Here is an 11,407-nt window from a genome sequence, read left to right as displayed (position 1 = left end):
AAGCTGTCACGAGAATTAAAATATCACAATGTTATAGACACTTAATGAAAGAATTTTTTTTGGGTGTTCTTTCTCCAGGACAAAGATCCTGGTCTTCTTTACTTTTAGAGATAGGTCCTCCAGATTGGGAGAATATAGGGGAAAGTTTAAAATTCGTTTCACATAATTTTAATCACACTGTTGTACAATTTAATATTTTGCACAAAATATATGTGACACCTATGTGGTTATATAGGAGAGGACTTAGAGCCTCCTCTGACTGCCCACGCTGTGGCGAGCCCGAGGCAGATCATCTACATTTGTTTTGGGACTGCCCAATGGTGAGCAGCTATTGGAGATCGGTCCAAATTACCTTGGCTCGTAAACTTAATATCGTTGTCCCTCTGCTCCCCAGGATATGGGTCCTGGGAGATTTATCAGAGGTTAACTACCAGCCTATAAAACGCCAACTATTGATCAAGGTAATGTTCTTGGCCAGGCTTCTCATCTCTAGATTATGGTTTTGCTCTTCCGCTCCAGACTGCAACCACTGGTTGGGTTTGGTTGAGAAAGTGAAAAGTTATGAGAGGATTTTGTATAAACAAAGAGGATCCTATCTAAAGTGGGGCAAATTGTGGGCAGACTGGGACAGTCTAAATAATTAATCTGGGTTAATAATTTTTTTTTTTTTTTTTTTTTTTTTTTTTTTTTTTATTTATTTATTTATTTTTTTTTTTTTTTTTTTTTACTGCAAGGTGGGGGGGGGGGGTTTGGTGGGGTGGGAATGGGGATGATCCTACTAGTCCGGCTTTTTCTATATGAATTCTAAGTAGTAAAGGAGGTGATTTACATTTGGGTACTGGAGTATCTCTAGGAATGCTGGGGGATGGCGGGACCCTCCGGCATTAAATAATGGTTAAAATCTTTAATTAAACCATAGTACCGGGTCGGGTGTGGGTGGGGACCCGGGGCCCGGGATATCGGGCGGCCCGGCGACTGGGTGTGCCCTAGGACGCGTCTCTCTCTGTCAGACATGTGGCTCGACTGCAGGCAGTGATATGACATACGCTATATGGGTACCAAGAGGTGTTCTCTCAGCGGGACAGAGCCGGTTTTTGGGTAGTGTTCATGTTTACATTTTCCCTAAACACCGGTGATCACCGAGTGATACTCGAGTTGTGTCCCTTTATATATGAGACACTAAGGTGGATACATGTGAGGTACGGTTAAGTCGGGCATTAAACTCTTAATTTAACTATATGGGGACGAGGCAGTAAAATATGTAAGAGGTTCTTTTTTCATTGCGATAGAAGACTGCTGGACCCCCCATACTTGTTTTATGGAATGCTTGCAATCAAAGATTGCAGTAGGCCCGCTACGTACGGTTAATGTGAGCTCGTATGAATGGTTACATGGCTGTCAATCCTGTCAATTTTCCTACCCATGTTCGGGGGAGAGTGCGCGGGGTGCGCGCTCGCTCCCCGGTGGCCGCCCGGGCTGCGGGCCCCGGACTTTTTCCCCTGTATAGACAGCAATATGCCAAGAGGGATGCTTTATGTGTTTGCTTTGCCTTATTAGGCTGTGGATGGCGGACGTATCCCGCTTTTCCCCCAGCAAGTGAGATCTCCATTTGTATTCTTGCTGTTTCTATAAGCTTGGATACTTGTATGAAATTATTTTTGATGATGTTGTAGATCACAAATGTACGGACTGAAGGATTTTATAATATTATAATTGTAATATGGATATGATTTTTTGTATTATAAATTAATAAAATATGGAAAAAAAAAAAAAAAAAAATATTTCATTTTATATAAATTTAATAGGAAGTAAACTGATTTATTATGTGTAAATACACTGCCCGTCCAAAAAAAAAGTCGCCACCAAATTCTTTTAGTTGGACCGCCTTTAGCTTTGATTACAGCACGCATTCGCTGTGGCATTGTTTCGATAAGCTTCTGCAATGTCACAAGATTTATTTCCATCCAGTGTTGCATTAATTTTTCACCAAGATCTTGCATAGATGATGGTAGAGTCTGACTGCTGTGCAAAGCCTTCTCCAGTACATCCCAAGATTCTCAATGGGGTTAAGGTCTGGACTCTGTGGTGGCCAATCCATGTGTGAAAATGTCGTCTCATGCTCCCTGAACCACTCTTTCACAATTTGAGCCTGAAGAATCCTGGCATTGTCATCTTGGAATATGCCCATGCCATCAGGGAACAAAAAGTCCATTGATGGAATAATCTTGGGGCACGTACTGTTGCTGAACCTAGACCTGACCAACTGCAGCAACCCCAGATCATAGCACTGCCCCCACATGCTTGTATAGTAGGCACTAGGCATGATGGGTGCATCACTTCATCTGCCTCTCTTCTTACCCTGATGCGTCCATCACTCTGGAACAAACTAAATCTGGACTCATCAGACCACATGACCTTCTTCCATTGCTCCAGAGTCCAATCTTTATACTCCCTAGCAAATTGAAGCCTTTTTTTCTGGTTTGCCTCACTGATAAGTGGTTTTCTAACGGCTACACAGCTGTTCAGTCCCAATCCCTTGAGTTCCCTTCGCATTGTGCGCGTGGAAATGCTCTTACTTTCACTATTAAACATAGCCCTGAGTTCCACTGTTCTTTTTCTTCGATTTGATTTCACCAAACCTTTAAGAGATCACCGATCATGATCATTCAGGATTTTTTTCCCGCCACATCTCTTCTTCGAATACGATGGGTCTCCACTATCCTGAGTTATGGATGGGGGAAAAAAATAGAGGGTTAGTCGAAGACACCCCTGAGAGGAATTCAGGTGGAGTCAGAGAGTAACTGGCGGGGCGCCAAAGTGTGGATCCAGGGAAAATTTTTATTGGAAAAAATCTGAAAAATCGGGAAAAAGGTAGCAAAGGCTATGGTGTTGGGCTATGGAGAGGCTGTGCGGGGGACCCGCTACATTAGGCGTAAAGAAACAAGAGAGGTAAGGTATATATATGACTATACATATACCTAAAATGGTGACTCAACTTAAGACACCAATCTGATTTGTGGTACTACGTTCCTACTAAAGTTTTTTGGTCGGAGATGGAGAATCCCGCATTAGTGCATCTGGTGTATCAAAGACAGTGATGAGGTTGTGTGTATATAATCATAAGAAAGTATCTTCAGTTTCCTTCAAAGTGTCAGCATAACACTAGCAGACAATCAGTCCGCACTGATTAACATAGTATTAGCTGAACATTAAAAACAATAGAAAGTGAAATAGAGATTAAAATGCATAGCTACTCACTTCACTAGGGAGGGGTTCTGCAGAATAAAGCTCAAGACACCTACAGAACTGCCTCCCTCGCCTGTGTCGCTTGTAGAATCTCAGGAAGAAACAGCAGCCTTAGAGCAGGTACTTCTTGTTAATTATTTATTATGATGAACAACAGGTGTATCTCAACGCGTTTCGGGGTCATCCAGAACCCCTTCCTCAGGAGAAGTAGTAAGCAGTAATAAAACAACATTGATATGCCAGGGTTTTTATACACGAGTCTTAATCAGGTGCCGAGATTTTCGAATGAGTGCCAGAGCGGGGGTACGTGGCGTCACTTCTAGTACCGGAAGTGGTGCGTTCCACAGTGGAACAAACCCTTTTTCTTAGAAATGTGGCAGTGGCAAGGGTTTTAGGAAACTTGTTCCTGGTCGAGAATAGAGACTAGAAATCTAAGGACAATTCCACAGCACAATGCAGCAGTTCAAAGACCAGAAAACTCAGTTCGAAAGTGAAACCAGTGTCTGTCCTGTATAAATAGGAGACGGTTTTCTTTCTATCCCAGAGCTCTGCACAAGATCACAAACCTCTGCATCCTGCTTGAAGGACTCTGGAGAAAGGTAAATCACGTTAGGAGCTAAAAGGTAATTTGTTCTTTTGTTTTTGTTTTCTCTTTCATTTGACCGTTTTTTTTTTTTATTCCTTTTCGCTCTTCCTTTCTTCTGTTACTCTTATTTCTCTGTTTCTAAAATCATGAATGCAGCATTTTCTGTTATTGAAAAAACATTAAGGGCTTCATTTACAATGCTGAAATATTTTCTAAATTAGGCGTATTTCAGGTGCAGATAGCGGCGCAACAGTTAGTCAGGTCTAACATTGTGGGCATGACGTGGAACGGGCCGGTAGGCCCATCTCATTCACCATTTTCTATGCTTGTTTTTTACCTAGAAAATGATCTAAATGTAAGATAGCTCGGGAGCTGTCTTACATTTAGAACTGGTGCTGGATGCGCCGAAGTTATTGAGAGGCCGGCGCTTCTTCATAACTTTGGCGGACCCAGATCTCTGTCAGATACACTGCCACCTGCTGGATAACCAGGCATGTTACATGTAATACTATGTTATAAAGGCACAATATCATAGGGCCTGGAATCAAATACACAGATGACATTTGGTAGCCATTAGAGACAGTAGTAAGGTGTAATAATGGTAGTGCCCCCTCTGGGGTACTACAGATCTTCCCTCCTCATCCTGCAGACACAGAGCTGACAGACTAGAGGAGTTCTGCAGAGCATTGCACAAAAACATGTAGGGGGAAGATCCTGAGTGTATCAGCACTGTCATTGTACAGCTGGGACTTGTAGTCCTACACATACAACATGACGCTGAGTATCCCAGCAGTCAGACATGTCACTCAGGGCAGCTCTGTTATTCACTACCTTTGCAGAGCAGGGGAGGAAATTCTCGGAGATTGTTGTTATTGCAGGTAACATACATAATGGCATACATAGACAGAAGGGTGCCCATTACAATGATTTTTCAGCAGGGTGAAAATACTCCTCTTAGGGTATGACTAGGGATGAGCGAATCGACTTCGGATGAAACAGCAGGAGCTCCGTACAGTATTAGAATGTATTGGCTCCAGTGAGCCAAAGTTATTGCTTTGCGATACTTTGCTAAATAACTTCAGAAATTAATTTGTTCTGTAAAAAAACATTTCCCAAACTTGGGTTCTATTCGAAGTGGTACCTTGGAACTGAACCCGAGTTCGGGAAATGTTTTTTTACAGTACAAATTAATTAATAAATTTATTGCGCGATGTCTCGCGAAACTTTGCAAAGCAATAGCTTTGGCTCATCGGAGCAGATGCATTCTAACACTGTACGGAACTCCGGCTCCGTACAGTATTAGAACAAAGTTTTATGCGAATTGACTTCGGATGTTTCATCCAAAGTTGATTCGCTCATTCCTAGGTACAACCACACACAGCAGATGTGCTGCAGTTAGAATGCAGCCGAGTGCCGTCCGTGCAGCCTTAGGCCCCTTTTACACGAGCGAGTTTTCTGCACAGGTACAATGCGTGATGTGAACGCATAGCACCCACACTGAATCCTGACCCATTCCTTTCAATGGGTCTGTGTACATGAGCGTTTTTGTTTTCACGCATCAGTCCTGCGTTGCGTGAAAAATGCAGCATGTTCTATATTCTGCGTTTTTCACTGTGCCCTGGCCCCATAGAAGTGAATGGGGCTTCAGTGAAAAACGCATTGCATTCGGAAGCAATTGCGGATGCAATGCGTTTTCCACTGATGGTTGCTAAGAGATGTTGTTTGTAAACCTTCAGTTTTTTATCACGGGAGTGAAAAATGCATCAAAATGCATTGCACCCGCGTGGAAAAAAACTAAACAACTGAACGCGATTGCAAATAAAACTGAACTTACTTGCAAAATGGTGCGAGTTTCACTGAAGGCACCCTGAACGCATCCGGAGCCAATCCGTATCGTTCGTGTGAACGAGGCCTTAGGAGACACAGCTGCAACATATTAACTAATTATAACCTCATTGTTTATGTGGTCTTCATTGTTAACAGCTGCGCAGTAAGGGTACTGTGCTTCGGATGCAGCAAAAAACTGCATCACCACCACATGCAGTTTTTGCAGCAACATAACTGCGGTTATGGTGCTTTTCTACCAGCAAGGAAAAACACACAGCAGATTTTAATTACATTAAAGGGGTAATCCCATCTCAGACAATGGCGGCATACCTCTGGGGCCCTCAGTTACACTGAGAATGCAGCAGGAAAGGAGGTGGCCGGAGGACCCCAGGTTTTCCGGGGTCTGGCCACCGCCAAGAGCTCTTCCCAAAAATATGTTAAAACCTAAACCCTAAAAGTTATAGCTAAAGTATTGTTAACCCTATAAGTTATGACTAAAATATTGTACAAATACCATGCAATTAACAATCGTTTTTTCAATTAAATCAAACGTAATGAATTTTGAATAGCATATCACTTAAAGACTAGTGATGAGCGAGCATGCTTGGCCAAACTGCTGTTCGGCTCAAGCATCGCTATGCTCTGCTGAATAATTCAGGTGCTTGAATACAATTTAATACAATGGAAGTCAATGGGAGAACCCCAGGCACCCCCTGCTCAGAAGAGAACAGGGTGCCTGGTTCATAAAAAAAAGGTTAGAAATTGATAGAAACCCCATCAAAATGATTTGGAAACAGCATTACAAGAATATCTGGATGCATTCTAGACTTCTATTATGTATGACATACAATAGACAACCACACAAAACTATATGCCAAAAGCCAGGTATGTGCCCAATCTATCCATGAGACAGATAACAGCCTTATGCATTATGAGATATTCCAAAGCAGCTCTCATCTGACTGAGAACCAGTAAACCTTAAACTTATTTTGCATCTGTTGGATGGCTTGGGTGGACCTGCACACCTAGATCAACATCATTAGGGTGACAAAAAGTTTTCTGATTGTCCTAACATAATATTCAATATCCTTTCTATACAGTTTTCTCATGTAAAAACTAATTTTCATAAACATGGGCTTATGGGAAAGACATGCAAATGAGCAGAATCTGCCTTGTTTTTCAGCTGTCATAAGACTATGAAACCAATAGATGGCGCTATGGAGTTATGAACAGCACCCTCTATTGGTTTCACAGTCTTATGACAGGTCTAATATCCTTGTCAGTCATATGAGAGCTGGTTTGGAATATCTCATAGTGCACAAGGCTGCTATTGTAAGGTATGCTGGCTGTTATCTGTTTCATGGATAGATTGGGCACATACTTGGCTTTTGGAATACAGCCTTTGTGTGGTTGTCTATTGTATGTCATATGTAATAGGAGTCTAAGGTGCATCCAGCTATCATTGTAATGCTGTTTCCAAACCATATTGATGAGGTATCCATCAATTTCTAACCTTTTTTTATGAACCGGACACCCTCTTGTCTTCTGAGCAGGGGGTGTATGGTTGACTTTCATTATTGGCCGAGCACACGAATATAGCAATGTGTTCGGGCTGAACACCCAAATACTTTGGTGCTTGCTCATCACTATTAAAGACCCATAATATCACACGGTGAGCTTCAATATTAACCAGTAACAATCAATATTAGTGACAACAATGACTGTTGATGACCCCAATGATAATGGTAATTTTTGTAGGCTTTCGCTCAGGCGAGTAATAGATCTTTAAATCAATGGCGTCATTCCAACAGTATTTTGTATATCACTTATTGAACAAAAATATAGTATCAGTTGTTAGTGATAATGATTAGTAATAGTAATAACAACAGTGGCTATATCACTAAAGAATCAGTGATATCAAATGATGACAGTCAATGTTAGTGACAATAGTGGGTGGCACCAATAAAAATGATAGTTTTTGAGGGTTTTGCCCAGGCAAGTAAAAAACCTTAGATCAGTGGCGTCATCCAGTGGTGCTAAGTGTATTACTTATTGCAGTTAGTAGCAATTTATAATAATGATTAGTGGTAATAGTAGCAGCAGTAGTCGGACAATCCTTAGACCAATGGCGTCAATCCAGTAGTGCTTAGTGTATTACTTGTTGCAGTTGGAAGCAATTTGTAATAACAGTTAGTGATAATAATAGCAGCAATAGTTAATAGCAGCAGCAGTATTCAATAATACCAATAATGGCACAATTCAGTATGCAGTATCCGTTCTGTTTTAAAACTCCCTATTTTCTGAAATTGGTACTTGCCGATAACTTGCTGGTTACAGCTGTGTTAATGGCAACAGTAAAGGACACTTGTGAGTTTTGTACTCACTGTTCATTGCTCTGTTAGATCTCACAGATTTCGGTGGCGTCCCACTCGATAATCAGTGCAGTCACCCACTTGATCACGGTGTATTCGCTGTCACTTCAGCTCGGCATCTCGCGTAGTCCTCGGAGTACTCGCTTGTGTTCGCTGCCACTTCAGCTCAGCGTCTCACGTGATTCGCCGCAGCTGTTGGCTTTCAGCGAATATTTGCTTCTTTTTTTACAAGTCCGCTGTTCATATCGCTGTTAATTATATCCACAGCGTTGTGTCGCTGTTTGAAGTATCTGTAACGGATCTCCTAGCACCCTGACCGGGTACCTCCGTTAATGGATGCTCCCAGTGCCTCCCGGGGACTCCAAGCACTCCGCTCGACACCGATACCACCACAGGAACCAGGAACAGGAACAGCTCTTACAAGAGCTAGTAGTAATAGCCAGGAGAGTATACAGCGTATAGCAATCCCCATACACATGAGACGAGGCTCTATGTTGTATGTAAAAACAGCAACTCTTTATTGAGGGCTACCCGCCCGTATTTATGCAGGTCCCCATCTGGTTGACACGCCCCTAGGGGACCAGAAGGAAGACTGTGACACAGGACAGATACAACACATCCCCACAATGCATCATGGTTTCCTCCTCTCTGTCCTGGAGACAACCGAGGAGCAATCCAATTATCTCTCAGGACAAAGGGAAATCGCCAATACACATGTGGAGACAACAGGACAGACATCACCATTTAAACACACAATAGAACAATGGGACAATAGAAACACACCCAGCATATTCCTCCCCTCTGTCTATCCACTCAACTATCTCCCAAGCTGACAAGTTACACTTATTATAAATTGTTACAACTTTGTGAGTTTACATTGTCCATACATATAACTTACATCAATTTAACCAGTATAACTTGGGGACAAACCTATCCAAAATTCACTTGAATAGGTTCAGGGGTTTAAAAGTTAGCAAAAGTATCTCAAAGGGCCGTAATCCTGGGACAGGAGGCTGGCAAACAGCCCCCTCCAAAACACAGTGGCGAGGTTGGTTTCGTCACACATCTCCCCCTCCCAGAGAAGACTAACCAGATACCTGACCTCACGCCGGTCGGTACCTGAGTTAGTCTGGCAGCCCACCCACAACCAAATACTGGACCTTTTGAATTTAGTAGCCTGTCTCTGTCCAGTGAATCCACCAAGGTTATATTGTTAGCTGGTACTCTCGGTCTCTGAGTTGCTCCCTGGCTTGGAGTGGAGGTTGCTTTGTGGGCAGGGATCAGCGGGACTCTGCCCTGGTGCCAGCGCTACCACGGAAGAAGCCTGGTTGGAGTCTGGTTGTTGGAGGGGGAGACCGACTGTCTCCCCTTTGGCTAAACAGCCCTGTTGCTGGGGGACAGGACCGACTGTCCCTACCCCCTGTGCTGTAAGTGCAGAGACCATGGTGCCATCTGCACTGTTGTGGGGCTTACTGTCTTTCCCTGGTGCGTTAAGCTGCCGCTGGGGAGAGGGGGTAACGAGCTCCTCTCCCATACATACTTCCAGCCGCTGGGGAGGGCGACCGACCGTCTCCGCTCCCAATACAGTGTCCTGCTGCTGGGGAAAGGAGACTGGGCTCTCTATTCCCTGTAGGACACTCTGCCGCTGGGGGAAAGGACTGACTGTCTCTGCCCCCTGTAACTCCGCCTGCCGCTGGGGAATGGAGACTGGGTTCCCAATTCCCAATAAATCACACGGCCGCTGAGGAATGGAGACTGGGCTCCCAATTCCCTGTAAATCACCCAGCCGCTGGGGAATGGAGACCGGGCTCCCAATTCCCTGCAATTCACACTGCCAATAGGGAGAGGGGGTAACAAGCTCCTCTCCCATACATACTTCCAGCCTCTGGGGAGGGAGACCGACTGTTTCCACTCCCAATACAGTGTCCTGTTGCTGGGGAAAGGAGACTGGGCTCTCTGTTCCTTGTAGGACACTCTGCCGCTGGGGGACAGGACTGACTGTCTCTGCCCCCTGTAACTCAGCCTGCCGCTGGGGAATGGAGACTGGGCTCCCAATTCCCTGCAGGAGCAGTGGAGAGACCTCGGTTCCATCTCCACCGGCCACCTTGGGTTCTTCCCAGTAAACGTACACAATATCCTCCCAGCTGAAGGGCTCTGGACCTGGGTCTGACACTCTGCTCTCCTGCTGAGACTTCTCACTGGAGTGGAACAGCTGCTGGTAGCCCTGTTCCAGCTCCATCTCCCGGGTCACCAGGTGGACCAGGTCCTGCTCAATCTCATGAGTGTCGTCCCAGTCATACCTGCTCTCCCTCCATTCCAAGAGATCACGGAACCGGGCTTGTGTAGGGCTCCCAAACTCCAGCTCTGAAAAAGTCTCCCATAACAAGCCAGGACCATCAAACTCCTCTCCCTCTGGCTTGTCATGCTCAGCTGTCCTGGGTAGGTACTGTGCCCCATAACACCAGAGCGCCTGGTAGGCATCTTGCAGCCACAGCTCCTGCCATGCTAGAAGTTCCAATTCCTTTACCCATTCCTCCCAGGGCTGCTCTCCCAGGAAGGGCATCCGCAGGGCTACTCGCTTCAGCAACCGCTGGTCTTCCGTGGGGAGTCTCTCGTCCCGCATATACTCCACAATACCCAGTACCTGGTACCAGATGCCTTTGCGGACTGCATCTGGGTCATCCATGACACCCTCATCGTACTCCACTGCTGTTTCCATTCTGGTTCTGTCAGGGTCGCTGTACTAGGACATGCGTTGCCCTTAAATTTTAAAATCCATGGAATGGTGTCTCCTGTAGCTGTCCTTCTGACTGTGGGAACGATCCCGCCGCTTGCCACCAATGTAACGGATCTCCTAGCACCCCGACCGGGTACCTCCGTTAATGGATGCTCCCAGGGACTCCAAGCACTTCGCTCGACACCGATATAACCACAGGAACCAGGAACAGGAACAGCTCTTACAAGAGCTAGTAGTAATACCCAGGAGAGTATACAGCGTGTAGCAATCCCCATACACATGAGACAAGGCTCTATGTTGAATGTAAAAACAGCAACTCTTTATTGAGGGCTACCCGCCCGTATTTATGCAGGTCCCCATCTGGTTGCCACGCCCCTAGGGGACCAGAAGGAAGACTGCGACACAGGACAGATACAACCCATCCCAACAATGCATCATGGTTTCCTCCTCTCTGTCCTGGAGACAACTGAGGAGCAATCCAATTATCTCTCAGGACAAAGGGAAATCACCAATACACATGTGAAGACAACAGGACAGACATCACCATTTAAACACACACAATAGAACAATGGGACAATAGAAACACACCCAGCATATTCCTCCCCTCTGTCTATCCACTCAACTATCTCCCAAGCTGAC

This window comes from Bufo gargarizans, chromosome 7 (assembly GCF_014858855.1).
Source record: "Bufo gargarizans isolate SCDJY-AF-19 chromosome 7, ASM1485885v1, whole genome shotgun sequence".
Lineage (NCBI taxonomy): Eukaryota > Metazoa > Chordata > Amphibia > Anura > Bufonidae > Bufo > Bufo gargarizans.
Note: the sequence above shows the minus strand (reverse complement) of the source record.